The sequence below is a fragment of the Apis laboriosa genome, unplaced genomic scaffold (genome assembly GCF_014066325.1).
Source record: "Apis laboriosa isolate Shangri-la unplaced genomic scaffold, ASM1406632v1 scaffold112_cov148, whole genome shotgun sequence".
Taxonomy (NCBI): domain Eukaryota; kingdom Metazoa; phylum Arthropoda; class Insecta; order Hymenoptera; family Apidae; genus Apis; species Apis laboriosa.
Genome location: NW_025220865.1, coordinates 2,007,105 through 2,023,660, shown reverse-complemented (window position 1 = coordinate 2,023,660; position 16,556 = coordinate 2,007,105). Strand labels below are relative to the sequence as shown.

At 31.1% G+C, this 16,556-nt stretch overlaps 1 protein-coding gene and 1 long non-coding RNA gene across 4 annotated transcripts in view; one reads left to right on the top strand and one right to left on the bottom strand.

Moving 5' to 3' along the window:
- LOC122714140 overlaps nucleotides 1-16,556 on the top strand; it is an 86,119-nt gene that overhangs the window by 6,051 nt on the left and 63,512 nt on the right. The gene's annotated exons all lie outside the window — the stretch shown is intronic.
- Nucleotides 5,668-11,205, bottom strand: LOC122714198. 3 transcript variants are annotated; one of them, XR_006346595.1, is made up of 3 exons: nucleotides 10,839-11,205; nucleotides 5,949-6,357; nucleotides 5,668-5,849 (listed from the first exon to the last, which is right to left on the bottom strand). It is a non-coding gene; the product is annotated as an uncharacterized LOC122714198 (long non-coding RNA). The 3 variants fall into 3 exon arrangements; XR_006346596.1 differs by lacking the exon at nucleotides 10,839-11,205 and adding an exon at nucleotides 7,995-9,126; XR_006346597.1 differs by lacking the exon at nucleotides 10,839-11,205 and adding an exon at nucleotides 8,600-9,126.

Genomic DNA, 16,556 nt, shown 5'->3' with positions numbered 1-16,556 from the left:
TTGCAAACAATTATTTGAATATAATTGCATATACAAAGAAGATTGGAAGATTGTTTAAATATTGTAGAAAAAAGAATACAATATTTTTTATATTTTAAAACTAAAGTTAAACTGAAAATTTTGTGCGATGTAGAAAATTGTAGAAAAACCGCGACGAAAGTGGAAAGGTATGGATTTGATTGGAAATCAAAGAAATTGCTCGATTGATACCAGATTTCGTATCGAATTCGCTGTGAATTAATTTTCCAGGCTTTAATTGATCGAATCTGTGAACTCTTGATGTGGATGGATCACAGTCTGTTTATTGTTCACGTGGTCTCAGGAGATTCGCAGGATGAAATCTGGGGAATGTTTGTTGGCAGGGTAGGTTCGTTTGTCATTGGCAAGATCAAAGGGATTCGCTGCGTTTCTCTGATCGTTGACTAAACTTATTGATGGAACGCAATTGTCTTAGCTTGTCACGGTACAACATCCCTTTTCGAGGGATAAAGAGAGGAATTGTATATTAATCGATCACGCAAATTAGATTAGCCAGTTGCACACGTGGAAAAATTTTGTTTTGTAGAAATAATTTTAATAAATTGCCATTTTTTCCTTCTCCGATTGGAAGAATATATTTTCAAAAAATTTTATGATTGTTTGATTAAGATTTCTTGTTTTTAGATTTTTTTCACTTGGACACTTGAGGATAATTGAGAAAAAAGGTGTACACAGATTTTATTTACCTTTTGTTGGTAAACTATTTTTTATAAAATGACATTTTCTTTGTTATATTTAAAGAGTCTTTAACTTAGAGATTATTCAATCATCTTCAAAAATCTCAGTTGTATAAAATTAGAAAATAAAAATTAATATTAAAAAATATATATATATATATTTCAGAAAAATTATTTTTGCAATTTAAGATGTGTGAACAAATGAGTTTCATATATATAAAGTTGTCAATATGATGTTGATTCAAGAAGAAAGTTTCTCATTTTCTTAAAAGAGACGAAATCGAGGAGTCATTGTTTTCGATTAGAATCAAACATTGAAATGATTGGACAATGCAAAAAAAAAAAGTTTTTTCCATCTACTTTACGAATTTCGACTTTTAAAGATGAGACTATTATTATTTCAGAAGAATCCCTATTATATTTGATCTTTTCTTCATAAGTAGTTTATTACGTAGACGTTTTGTTATTCTAGGATTCCATTATTTAAATATTCTCACAATTTTTTCGTATCAATATATTGCAAATAAAATGTACAATAGATACTTTATTTTTCAAATCTATCGAATCAAGAGTCTAACCAATATATATATATTCACGATAACATATTTCTTCTTCTCGAAAAAACATCAGGATGTAATAATATTCTATTGGAATTTTATTCTTTAGTGAAATACAAAGGAAATGTTCTATCCTTAGAAAATACAATGGAATAAGGAAAATAAACAAAGTGAAAATACAGTAGAAAATTCTAAAGGAGAATTCTATCCTTGGAAAATATTGCGATAATAAGAAAAAAATATTTAGAATAAGAAAAGATAAATATAGTGAAAATATAGAGGTAAAATTTAAAAAAAAATTTATTTATTTGTACCTATAAAATAGACAAATTACATTTTTGTGTGCTCTAAATAATAATTCTAGTAGTAATTACAATTTTTATTCTCAATTATTAAAAATAAAAAATTCTATAAAAAAAGTTTCCATCTTCTTTGAGAATTCATTCTAATATTTTAAAATTATTTTTCATTACCAGTTATTAATTCAATATGGCAAATTTTAATCAATCATATCTTTACATGAATTCTATTTATAAAGTGTTTAAAAAGTTTTCACTAATTATCCAAACTTTTGGATAAAAATTTTATATTTCTACTTCCTTTAAAAATTCATTTCAATAGTTCATAAAATATTGATTCCCAGTTGCTAATTTAAAGTGACAAATTTTAATCAATCACAATCTCCATCCTTTCAATAGATTCATGGACCCTCGAAGAATTTGCATTAATTATCCAAAGCTAAAGAGTTGAACATTTCCATATCTCCTTTTAAAAATTCATTTGAATAATTCAAAGATATTTTTCAATTCCAATTTACTAATTCAAAATGACAAATTCTAATCAATCATAATCTCTATTCTCTCAATAAAATCATAGACTGTCGAGGAATCATTCAAAGCAGAGCTGAACATTTCCACATTCCCCTTATAAAAATTCATTTCAATAGTACAAAAACATTGTATCCTTTAATCTCCATTTAATAATTTAAAATGACAAATCAATCAGAATCTTCATCTTCTCTGATAAATCCCATTTATGGGGTGTGAAGGAATTCTCATTAATTATTCAAAGGAGAGCTGAACATTTCCACATCCTCTTTCAAAAATTCATTTCAATAGTTCAAAAACATTGTATTCTTTAATTCCCATTTAATATTTAAAATGACAAATCAATCAGAATCTTCATCTTCTCTGATAAATCCCATTTATGTTGTGTGAAGGAATTCTCATTAATCATCCAAAGGAAAACTGTACATTTCCACATCCTCTTTCAAAAATTCATTTCAATAGTTCAAAAACATTGTATCCTTTAATCCCCATTTAATAATTTAAAATAAAAAATCAATCAGAATCTTCATCTTCTCTGATAAATCCCACTTATATGGTGTGGAGTGGAATTCGCACATTAATCATCATCCAAAGCAGGTTCCCCATATTTCCATTCCTCTTTAAAAATCGGTTGATTGGCGTGTCGTCTAAATAACGTGAATAGTTGGAATATAATCTGAGAGGTAATTTCGAGAGGAACAAACATGGCGGAATGCTATGGTAGGATTGTTTAATCAAGATGCAAGGGATGATGAAGGCGAAGCGACAGACTGCCATTGGAGGAAAAATATTTCCACGATCGACTCGTCAGTAATTTTCTTTCGTTCGTCCTCTTTCATCTCTTCTCTTCTGTGTCTTCTCCTCCTCATCGTGGACAGTTCGAAACGGGGAGGGTGATTAAAAACGAAGCTAATAAATTGATTTAAAGTGCTTTCAAGATGGCGGCTTTGATAGCGAATCATGAGATGAGGAGGAAATGGGGGAAGTACCATCTTGAAGCGTCTTAACGAGACCAGCATCGCTACTTTTCTCTTATATATATATTTTTATTTCTTCTTTTTCTTCTTCCTTCCCCTCTCCCCCTACCTCTCCTTAATATTTGGTCTTCTATTGCTTTCCTTTAAATTTATTGTGATCGAAGAAATCCATCATTCATTGGTTTTTCTGTACAGTTTGGTTGTCATAGATTTATCGATAATGATACCCGTTAGAGTATTGTTGTGAAATATTTATGAAAATACTTTTGTCTTGATGATACTTTAATATATTTAATGCATTGAATTATTTCATCGTTATTTCTTGTCAACTGAAATTTTTATTCTGAATAATATTGGAAATATTAATTTGAGAAATGAATAAATGCTAAATATATATATATATATATTTTTTTTACAATTATTGTTTTCAAATAATGAAAATTAAATTCATGAAAACGTATAATTGGAATGTTTATGATGTGTTAAATAATGTTTATTAGAATTTGCAGATGTACTTGGCATACATTTAAATGAGAAATATACTAATTATTTTCTGAACAAATAGATAAAATATCATTGTGTATTGTTTTGTTGTGTTGCACACAACTTTTGGATTTGTTGAAGCAACCAAAAATATCTACAATATACCATCTAATGTTATTCTGTGAAAATAACAAATTAGATATTCCAATGTAATGTTGAAACAATATGATCACAATTAAATTAAAGGAAAAAAAACTTGATGTAAAGTCTCTTCATATTAAAACATATTATATATAATATATATTCTACGCGTCTCCTTGAATTAATTACGTTTCAACGTATGCCGTGCATCTGGAGTTGCAGAGTTCATCAGATACGTTATCGGTTGTCGCCTATTTAAGGTATCTATGCTCGTATCACGGATCATTGGTCGTCAACCACAGATTTTAATTGATCAGCTGATCATCCGTAGCAAGTGATCCGTAATATGAGCACATGGGTATATTACCTTAAATAGGCGACGAGGATAAGATGCGCATTATCATCGATGAGTCCTTAAAATGTTGATGAAGATAGAGAAAAATTGATGCAAAGAAATATCTTTTTTTTTTTTAAATAATTGAATATTTAAAAAATTAGACGACATTTTAGGTTGACAAAGAAAAGGATATATCACGTTTCGAGATGGAAAAATGGATCATTTGTTTAAAAATATTATTTTACACGGAGCACTGTTAATAATGAATTACATTACCTTTGAAGATAGAATTATAATTTAACTGTTTGTAAAAGGTTTCGATTCTTTTCCTTTTATACGAACAAAATATTTTTTCGAAACATTATAAACATGATACGTAATCGAAACTTCTTTTATTTCGTTCCAAGAAATATTTCATTTCCTCATAATATCACAGTTGACAGTGTAGAACGATCAATTATCGTATTTCTCTTCTATTAGCGCGAGCTTAATTATCATGTAAATAGTGGTAATTAGTAACACATTTGAAACTGCTCGATCAATTAAGTTTTTCTAACGTGTATTCTGTTTAAAAAAACTGTTTAAATTTTTAGAAAAAAAAAAAAAAAATTGTCGTATCATTATTGTCACACATCTTCTCTCCATCATCCAATATATATTGTTCAATAAGATAAACAATATTGATATAATATGTGACACGTATAATTTGTATAGCGTGCAATAGGCATAATAATCAGATAATGTTAATATAAATGCAGAAACACGTGAAACTTGGTAACGACGCACTAACTAACTTTGTGAAACTCAATACTAATATCCTCAGGCGGTACAAGATCTAATACATATAAATACCGTTACATAGCGTTTAACTGTGTCACTATATTGTAAGACGTTGATCAACATGATCTCTGAATACTTATATTTAATAAAAACATTTCTGATGCAATAGAACAATTATATTCCTAATATAATGTTTAATATTCATTAAAACTATAAATTTACAATTATAAAACGTGTTGTTAAATCAAATTTTATATCTATTTGATTTAAAAATCAGAAAAATAACTAAAAGATAAGACAATCTTATACCATGATTATACATGTATCATGATTCAGGAAATTAATTAAAATTGTTCATCTAGAATTCTAAAAATAATAGAGATATCAAAAAAAATAAATGAATTCTTACAAAATCAATAATTAAGAAATTTTCAGTTCAATGCTTTGTTAATTGGCATATTTTTAATCTTGTCAATTCTTGAATTTGGTTTAATGGAGAGAAACCTAATATGTTTGTTTCAACAGTAACTGCATTTAGGACCTTGTTATTAGATACCTCACTTGCATTTAATGGATAAGAGTCATAATAGGGATTTTCCAGAAATATATCTTCCTCCATAATTATTCATTCCATTATCAACGAATTAATAATACTGATAGTAATATATAATAATTTATAGAAATTCTTATTGTTAGAGTCACTTCAGAGATTCTAGAATCAATGAGAATTCATAAATTTAAAGTTCATCTGAAGAGGAATGTGTTAATTTTGTGATCAATTCTTTATAGCATTCATCTAACAAGACTCCCTCCATCTTGGAACTATTCTTAGATCCATTGATTATTAGATTCAAATAGATTTATTTTTTCAGGTTATCTTAGAGAATTCTTCAATCTTAGAATTATTTTTTATAGGATCCATTAATCTCATGATTCCTCTAATTTTGAGACCTTTCAATTTTTTAACTATTCTAAGATCCATTGATCTTCAATTTTGAAAGGAGATCTCTTCTAAGTGAAATTTTTTAATCCTGCAATTATCAATATCAATTTCACGCGTGGATTATTCTAATATATTTTCTTTTTTTTCTAAGTCATTTCAAACAAAATTTCCTCCATTTTGAATCTACCTCAAGCGAGACTCTTTAATTTCCAGGTTATCCTCCTCGAATTCTGATTTCAAGATTATCCATAACGGAGTCAAATCGAGTCGTCTCATCTCATCCGTCCATAATATCTCGCATGGATTTCATTTACTCTGAAAATACAAGAACATAATAGAACAATATAAAACATAAAAGATACTAGTAAGACAGGTTTTTTCCACAACATTCCTTTTCCTTTCCTTTTCTAATTCTCTTGAAACATTACGATCTCGTTTTATACCAGCTAAAATGTCACCAAGCAGTGTAACACTACGGTTTTCTCCGTTAAGTATCCAAGCTTCCAAGAAACACCTTCCATTTGTTCGCTTTCAATGCTCATGCCCTCTTACGAGCTCTCCATCCTAGACACAGTGTTCCGTCCGTGTTCCTCCTCCTGCGGATATTCGAAACGAGTTTATACTTGACGATACCATTTATCGTTAATGCGTTTTTAGGCTTTGCCACTTGTCACACTGTAAGAAAGCTACGGGGGGAGGGGGGGGGGGGATTCGAACGTATCGAGATTCGTGAAATTGCAGGGAGGAGGGGAGGGGAGGGGAGGACACGTAAATAGTTAAGTGGAGCGAAGCGGGGAGCGAGAATCACGCAAGGGTGCCACTTGTGCGTCGTTGATACGAGTTTGTCGTCGTGTCGCTATATCAAGTACATCGATTCCGTTTTAATTCTCGAGCGAATCGATGATAGTCATTTTTTCACCGAGTCGATTTAACGGTGGACGATAACGCGTGCGATATGATTATTTGCGAAGTAAAAAAAGAAAAAAGAAAGAAAAAGAAAAATTGATAAATTTAGAAGCGTGATTGGCGTAGGTCAGCCAGCGCGGGGTTAATATATACGCGTAATGGACGTAATATATAAACGCCTTGAAACAACGGAAATCCTAGGTAATTCCCTTTTGTTACGTAAGGTGAGATAAATTTCCTCGATGTTGTAGTTTCCAGAAATTGTCAAGTTTTCATCGAATGGCCGTACAATCTGTGCAGTGTTATAAAGGGTGTTTCCCTTTACAAATGAAAGGAAAGTGATTCTTGACTTGTATTAATAAACACAATAATGAAAATAAACGTATAGATACGAGGTAATGTATAAAAATTATAATTGGGATAAAATTGAAGATTCGAAAAGAGTCAAGAATTGAGAAAATAATAATATCATTCAGATAATATAAAAAATTGTATATTCCATATTTTCGATTCATTTTGTTACCACCTTGTGTATTGAGTCCAGAAAGTATGAACGTCATATACCGTGTTATTTCACGGTATATTTCATCTTTTCAATTATAAAGCGACTAATAGAAACATATCGATGGATTATGCGTGCAACAGAAATGTTCGTTGTTTCTCTCCTTGAGCCAACCGAAGCGTAACGAGATCTGGCGGAAAAGTGGAGAACGGAGGAAAATGGCCGAGATATACGCCCCTTCTTCGTGCTATAAACTTTATGGACGACTTTCCGCTCTATACGCGGACGTGTCCTCTTGAAATCGAATCGTAACACGATTTAATGCGGATAAAAGCAGAATTATGATGTCTCGAGGATAGTGGATATTATGGATGAAATTTCATTTTCAATTAAATTCACGTTCATGTAAAGGATATACTTGATTATTTTCTATTTTCTATTTTTTTTTTTTATAGGTTATACTCAATTGTGTCATCACAAATGCTTCTTTAATATTTTACATATATGCAGTTACAGTTTTATTGATCACGGTGGACATAATGTTAATTCTAATTGTAAAATTAAATTTTTAAAAAGAATATTGATGAAATGATTGAACATTTTGCATGTCACGAAAGAAATTTCCCGTTATCCGACAATATCTTACTACAAGAATTTCAACCTCGTGAAACATTTCCAACATTTCAAATCTCACAACAATTCAAACTCGAGCTTGTAGAAAAGCTGCGACACGCAACGTGTGAGCGCGAAATGTCCTCATTCGTTAGTCCACGTCGGCAATGACGTCAGCTTGGCAGGTAATAATGTTAAGTAATATTTACTAACAGGCAGGACCGACCTCGGAGACTCGGAGGAGGCCACGAATCGTTCCTAAGGGTGCTTCTCTCTTTCTCGCTCTCTTTCATCGAGGGCGCAGTCACCATCAACTAAATTACCCGCGAGAACATGCTCTGTTCTCTCTCTTTTTTTTTACGCGCGAAACACCGCCACTAAGAATTTTAGCGGCCGAAACAACCAGTTTCACAAACTGTCGCGTTCCGTCGAAATTTATATTCGAAAGTTAGCATAGAAAGTGTGAATGTTTGTTTCTATTACAAGTAATGTTTGTAAATTTTTAAGTCGATAACTCGTTATTTCAAAAATTGCAATTGATGTCTATTGAAATTTATCGAGAGCGATAACGATTGTCGATCGAGCGCAGCTATTTTTATAAAATATTGTTACATACTAATTTAGATATATATTACATATAATATTTGGAGAATTTGGAGATAGAGAAATTCGGATTATAGGTTAAAAGCATTCCCCTGTGTTAATTTAAAATGATTGAAAGAGTGCCATAACCTATAAATTTTTTTCCCGCAAATTTTCTCGATCGAAAATTCCTATTTTAACGTAGTTTAATGTAATCTATTAAAAATTCCTCTTACCAATTATCGATAAATAAACTCTCTATAAAGAGAGAAAAGTAATTCTTCAAAAAAAAAAAAAAAAGACAATTCGAAACAGCCGGCAGAAATCTGATTGGCCAATGTAAACATTTGCGCTCGGATTTTAATTCACATACACGGTTAATCGAGCCGCTCCATATAAACGTGTTTCTTTCCAAGCATTTTCCATCGTGTCATACACACTTCTCCGGGCCCCCTCTTAACCCGTTTGTTCAGAAAACAATCTAAGTTTAGCGCGGCCGTCTAAATGCGTACGCGGTGGTGGGTCGCGAACGACTATTTTCGAAACTCTCTTGTCTCTTTCCCGTTTACATAAACTGGTGTTAATACCCCACTGTTTTTCGCGTTCACGACGATCACGAGGTTGTTTCGCGACACGTAGGTTATGTATTATTTTTATTAATAGTGGCGCCACCATCTGCTCCCGCGATTCCCTCGTTTTTCCTCTGTTGATAAATAGCTCGGGCGCACAGTCATGAAAATGGAATTTAATCCTCGTGATTCGGCTTTGTTATTTTTGTCGTCCTAGTTCAACGATTTTTTTTTTTTTTATGTTTTTTTTTCTACAAACTCGTTGATAAAGTTGAGTGTCGTTACTAAAGAGGAAAACTATGTTGCAGAAGAGATTTAATTCATTGACTTCAGTTTTTTATAAACTGCGATTTATAATTTTTCTTTTATTCCAGGAATTGATAAATAATCATTAAAATGTATAATCAATTTTTTCGAAAAATCAAAATTACTTAAGAATAATTAGATATATTAATTATACAACATGAACATTGAAAGGACATAAGTGGGATATGAAGTTGTGATTAATAGACTCGAAAATATTTGAGGATTGGATATTGTTTAAATATCTGAATATTATACAAATGTTTAAATATATAATAATTATTGAAATTATACGTATGTGTTACGCATTATTTGAATAATCAAATATTTGAGATAGTGGTTATCTAAACAATATATCATTTTATTTCACTAATTATTACTCTCAAATAATTATATTTTTCGAATTAATTTGTATAAATTTTCGGCAAAATATTTCTTTCGAATTCATTTAAATTTTCAATTTCAATAATTGATTCGTAATCGAAAAAAGGTTTTAAAGGAATTCAGCTCTATAAATATCTTGTTTTCATTAATAATAATAACGCAACTGATGTTACGGATGGTTTCCTCGTATTTTATGATTAATCACGTTGACTCATGTTTGCATAGAGGCGTTTAACCCATGATATGATCGTATTATTTGTATTATTAATATATAACAGCACTCTCGTAGATTAGTTATAATTTCTAATAATTTCTAAGTTTTTTAACTGATTAAACACGTTGGCTTAGTAAACGAGATATTTGATAAATTGAATTTATAATTTGTACTTACATCTACGGTCTTACAAAACTCTATATTTGTTTCCATAAAAAGAAGAAATATGATAAAAAAAAATTGAATTAAAAAATAATTGAAATGAAAAAAATTTCATTAAATAAATCAAATAAATTTTCAAAAATATCAAATAACACGAAAAAAAAAATTTCCAATTTTCAATTTCGACTCGACAATTATCGAACGATTAATATTATAATTAATAAATTTCATTATTAGAGAATTAAACGAAGTCGACATTAAAAAGACATTAAGATATTATGATTATATCACGAGATAGAGCAAACTTGGTAAATTCGCGTGCAATAAAGTGCAGTACGCGTGCACATAAAGTGCACTTGCGAAAGCGTAATTGATATTTTGTTTCATTTGACAAAATGCTAGACACGCGCTCTCGTAATAAATGCGACATGCTTATTTGTTACTGTACTATACACGGATCGAGAGCAATATAGCTAGTATTTCAAGTTTGATTGTCATTATGATATTTGTTTCCACGTTGTAATTTCGCCCCCGCTGATTTGTATACTTGAACGTTTAATTTATTTTCAAAGTAAATCAAGAATTGTAAATATACAACATTCAATCACTTTTAACAATTTTTAGAAAATTTTTAATCAAATCTCCAAGTTCTAACGAGATACGATACGATTTCAATTATTCCTTATTTCCAATGAGATTAATTCTCCTTCCTCCAGCGCATCGATACTGAATAAATATATCGGTGTCTTTATTTAGTGCCTCATATACCCTTAGCCAAAGTTTTCAAAATAGCCACGCGACTGTTCAATTATAACGTTTCGAATCTGATAGTTTGTTACTTACGTGCAAAAATAACTTGAACATCGAATGAATTTATCGTTCATGAAAATTCTTAAGGTGACTTGAAGGACATCCAAATATCGTAAACCATTTGATGTATGTCTCGTTTAAAAATTTTATTAAACGCGGTTAAAATCTCCTTTAAAATTAGAAACAACTTTTTCAACATCGAATTAAAAGAGAAATCGTCCAAAAAAGAAAAAAAAAAGTCACTCTCTCTTTTTATCCACCCAACAATTCGTTTTTGCAAACGATCGTTAATCCAAAGATAGAATAAATAAAATAAATAAAATGAAACAAAAATATCTTCATTCAAGATTTATTACGCGTCGTACAACAACTCTCACGCGCCTTCGAATTCTTACTTAGCGGAGACATCACCTGTCCATTTTTTATTATATAACAACACCATCGCGTTTCGACATATCTCGACACTCGATTTGGATCAACGTCAAGAACTCGTCGAGGACTCGGTCATCGAAATAAACCTAACGCGCCACGAATCGTGGACCTGTCCGCCGCAATCCCCTCCCACCCACCCCCGCAATCCACGACAACCAACGCTAATTATACCATCACCTTTCTCGAGACGAGCGCGTTTTATACGCGGATCGATGGAATGTGGGGAATGCTGATAAGGAGAGACGAGAGAATGGCTCGATATCTCCTCCTTTCTAGAGGTAACGCGCGTGAGAATTAAAGAGACAGAAAGAGACAGAGAGAGAGAGAGAGAGAGGGGGAGAGAGGCGCGGCGTGGAAAATCGCTCTTTCAAAGCGGCGTATAGGAGGAAATGCTTTAAAGCCAACAAGGCGAAGGGGAGAGAGAGAGAGAAAGAAGACGTTATACGTAGGAAGGAAGTTGTAATACGAATAAAAAGTTTGTAAAATTTCTTTTTTTTTTTTTTTCCTTCTTTTTATTTCCTGTAGGGGACACATTGTGCCAGGTTTTCCTATTGAATTGTGCAATCGGAAGATCTGCAGAATGCAAGAGGGTATCGAATATTCAAAGGAAAATACGTTTAAAGGGTGAAAGTTTCAAATCTATTTCTTGTGATCGTAAATATTTTTAATTTGTTCAAAGATTTGCAGTCTATTCATGGTTCTCTAATAATATTTTGGAAGTCGTTAATGCTAAACTAATGTATGTAAAATCGTTTCAATTATTTTGGAAAATTATATTTTTAATTTGATATAAATACTCGTTGCTTTTTCAAAAGATTTTGAAACATTTTGTTTCAATCGTGAAAAACGTAAAAAGAGCATCGACAAATTAATAATGGTAATAAAATTTGAACTAATAAAGAACACTAGCAGAGAACTCGGTTACAATGGGGTCAATAAAAAAAAATTACTGCAGTTTTTTCGATCAAAAAAAAAAAACAAAAAAAACATTTTATAAAATTTCACAACAGTATACTATTGTCCATAAATATTTGGGCACCTTCGTTTCATTGGAAAAATATAAATCAGAAGATTCTTCAATTTTTTTGAACCTTCGAGAAAATTAAGCTCGAAAAATTGTCAAATACAGGAGAACACGATTGAATGGAATACGAATTGATTATTCGAGAATAAATAAACATTTTATACAATTTTAATAAAATTATACAAATCGCGAAATGTAAAGAAGAGAAAAAAATTCATTAATATTGTCGTTATCGTGTACAATCGAATCTCAGTATCGTTCAAAAAACATTTTATCAATTATTAGCTAAGAATTAAAAAGGAACTAACAAAGTAATACAAAGCGAAAAGAAATGCAATTTATAGAGTAAAGAGTGATATTGTTTCGCTAATTGACATAGCCTTTTCCCCAATTAATATCGTGCCAGTTAACACGATTTCTCGAGGCTTTGCGGAAACCATAGTTATCCTTAAGCTCTGTAATCGATTTTCATCCAATACGTCCCCTTTCCATTTCTATCTTCTTCTCTTCCCCCTCCCCCCCTCCCCCCACTCTTCCCTTTTATGGGTGTTCGGAATAAGCCCTTATAGAATCGGCAAGATATTTCCAAGGAAGAAAATTAGTTTGGGTTAAGGATGGCAGATACCGTGACTGTATAGGTCCAATGAAAAATATTCCCCTCCCCGAAGTTGGTGTATCTAGTGGGAAAATGGAATTTCATTGTATCCGGCAACCTTGATTTAGCATTGGGGATAAAGCATAGAATGACTCTGTGGTAAGGAGATTTAGGAAAGTTGACGGTATTAAATTACGCGTCAAAGGAGACCAAAGACACGTATTTCCATAGAAAACGTAATTACGTTGCGAGCATGGTTTTTTGTTGAATAGGAATACTCTTGCTTGAACGTGTATGAAAGTTTCTAATTTGTTGCCAGTGTGGATTATTTCGTCGGATAAGGAAGGATTCTTTCGTTGTTCCAATTGTAGAGAAATATTTATAAAAGTTGATGATGATAAAAATGAATGATAGTTTTTAATTCATAAGTATGGATGAAAGAATTGTGTTAGATTGTAAGGATGTGTTAAATATGGTATAGTTGCCTTGTTGAAAGGGATTTCACGAAGTTCGATCGTTTTTAACTTTGCGTATTTTCCATAGTTTTCCTTACAACTTTGTAAAAAGTTAGAGGTTGATAATATAAAAGGTTATAAAAGGTTTATAAAGGTTGCAGAGATTCTTTATAGCAACAGTTTTATTTTATGCGGTATTAACTTTTACTTTTCATTTATATTTCATTATTATAATGCAAAAAAACATCTCGTAAGAGATTTTTCTCTTTTATTCTTGCCATTGTATATCTTATAAATATATTTTTCTCTCTATTAATCCACAATTAATCTAAAATTTGATAAAAGAATACATTAAAATCATCAGTAAATCTCATAATCGATTTTAAATATCATCACCTATATCACATTACCTATCATAACCTCAATTAGATGGCTCATTCTATATGCATTTTTACACTTCATTGGAATGATACTATATACCGATTTTTCTCGTCATATATATCCGTTACATACGTCGTTACATACATCGAATATAAATGCACACATATAAAAAAATATCTGAAAATCACTCGAATCGAGTGCCACGAAAAAAAGAGGGTACGTACGAAGTCAGTCAGGTGTATGTATCGAGTATATAACGACGTATAATGGGCTCGTAAAGCTCGATGGATCCGGATAGGTGCGCGCGCATCCTTCCCAGATATACTTTGCGCATTCAGCACGTGATCTGGTCATGGCGGACCACCCTATCGCACGGTTGAATGTAATCGTGTTTCTACGTTTTTTTTTTTATTTATAAAAAGAAACGAACTTACTCTATCCTGAAACTATTAATAAAGTTATACAGTATTGATTTAACATGTAATCAATAGTAATAAACATTTACTGTGATAAGATTTAGTTTTTTGATATTTTTGGAGACCGTCACGCGATGATTTTAATCTGGATGGAGAAAAGCAAAAGTCTATAGCGATGGGAGTGATCTTGCGAGACTTGCGGTTGGGTTTATAAACGCACGTTTTAGAACGATGAAATGGGATAGGTTATAGTAGATATGCAAATGACAGGCCGTTTGGGAAAATTGTTGAATAAAGTTAAGAGATGGTTATAAGAATTTTGATGTGATTAATCTTACTAATCTAAGATTGGAACTGCTTTTGATGGGAAAATATATGATTACAAAGAATATATATGTATAAATAATGAGAAAATAGAATTATTGATGCACATTCGCTAATTTTGTAACTTAATATTGATATATTTTTGATTCCTTGATTTATATGTTAATTCAATCATTTAAAAAGCAAATACAAATTTCTTTTTGTTCTAATAAAGTAAAAGAATTTTATTAGATTAATCATATTGAGACCAAGTTCAGATTATATTAATGGTATATATTTAGTTAATCAATATCAGTACTATATATTTGTACACAATTATTTATGCAATATAAATATTTTTCTCTTCTTTTAACATAGATAGATGTTACGTATTCGCATGTATGAATAAATTAAATCTAATCAATTTTATCTTGTAGTAATTATTATTTTATTTTTTACATATATTTTATTAAAATACATCTATTATCCGTTTAGAAAGAATTTGATATTATTTATTGATCGCTTCATTCATCGTTTTTTCCTCTCGATATTTGATCGAATGCTGTTATTGGAAAATCTGTCATCACCTATGAAAAATATCATGTCGATGACCTTATATTTGTACAAACTACATCCAAAAATATGTTTGCCTGGAAATATTATAGTACAATATTTCAATGTTATAAGAGGATATTAACAGTAATTTCGCTTTTGGGGGATTTATTTCCAACGATGATATGAAATTTTTAGACGTATCGACCATTTTTTATATGTTTTTTTTCTACTCTAAAGATATTTTTTGTTTTAATTTTTCGATTTCCAGATTGTTTAATAACGAATCGGAAACTTGAACGATGGTTGATCGAAATTACATAGATCGATTGTCCATTTTGCGATTTGCGTAATAGTTCCTCTGGGAGGAATAACCCGTGGGTGGTTCCGCCACGTTGAATTCGACTGTCACACAATCCTTCTCGAAACAAATTGCATGTCATTCTATTTGAATTATCGTCCCAAACATGGGGAAAAGAGGAAAATAGGGGTTGGATAAGATGATCCGTTTGATAATAATGCTGCTTTGAGCTCTCTTAAGTATAATAGATAGTATTAATGAAGACAGTTATATGATTAATCATTTTCCATCATTGTAAATAGATAAATTAAAATTAAAAATGCTTCTTTTTTGTTCGTTGTTCTTTTAAAAAATCCATTTAAATTTGTAAATTTTAATCGAGGCATATTATAATAAATCGATATGTTCGTTATGTCGACAAATTTATTTTATTTGTCAAAAATACTCATATATAATTGCACTAAAAAAAATTTAAACGAATAATAACTCACTTATTATAGACCTTTCATAAATTTTCCAAATTAGATTACGGAAAATAAAAATTGAACAACCAGAAAAGATTCAGGTATTACAAATTATGGATATTATCCTATCCACGCTTATCTTAATCTTTAAACTTCGAATTATATTATCTCTAGATAATAATTCAGGAATCCTTTCACTTAAGATAAGACTTATCTTCTTAAAAAATTTTATGAAATCCAACTGGTATCATCTGTGCTACCAATTTCATATTATAAACGATATAATTTATTAATTACGCAAATTTAAAAAAAAAAAGTACTCGAAACATAATAAACATTTCCTCGATCCTTAACAACATTGTAGGAAACAATCGATACTTTTTTTTTTTTTTTTTGAAATTTTTTCGAGAAAAAACTCGACAAGGAATAACCATCTATATTCATAAAGAAAATCACCGACAACGTCTACCCATTTCCACAGTGACAACCACTCTATCTTGCATTCTTGTCGCATGGAAAGAAATTAATCCGGTGGCGTCCGAAGGATAGGTGGGTGGAGGGGGGGAAAAAAGACGAGCAAAAGACCGAAGAAGCGGAAAAAGTCGTAATGAGTAACCAGACAGGAAGAGCGATAGATACGGAGTAGAGGCACAGATAGAACAGTTTCACGGCACCTAGAAGAGAGGAGGCCCGAGATGGGGTGGTGGTTGCAGTTGCGAGGTCAACGACCGGCAACCAGTCGCCCCATTCGAGCCATCCCACCAAACGAACCAGCGGTTCTCATTTCTCTCTCTCTCTCTCTCTCTCTCTCTCTCTCTCTCTCTCTCT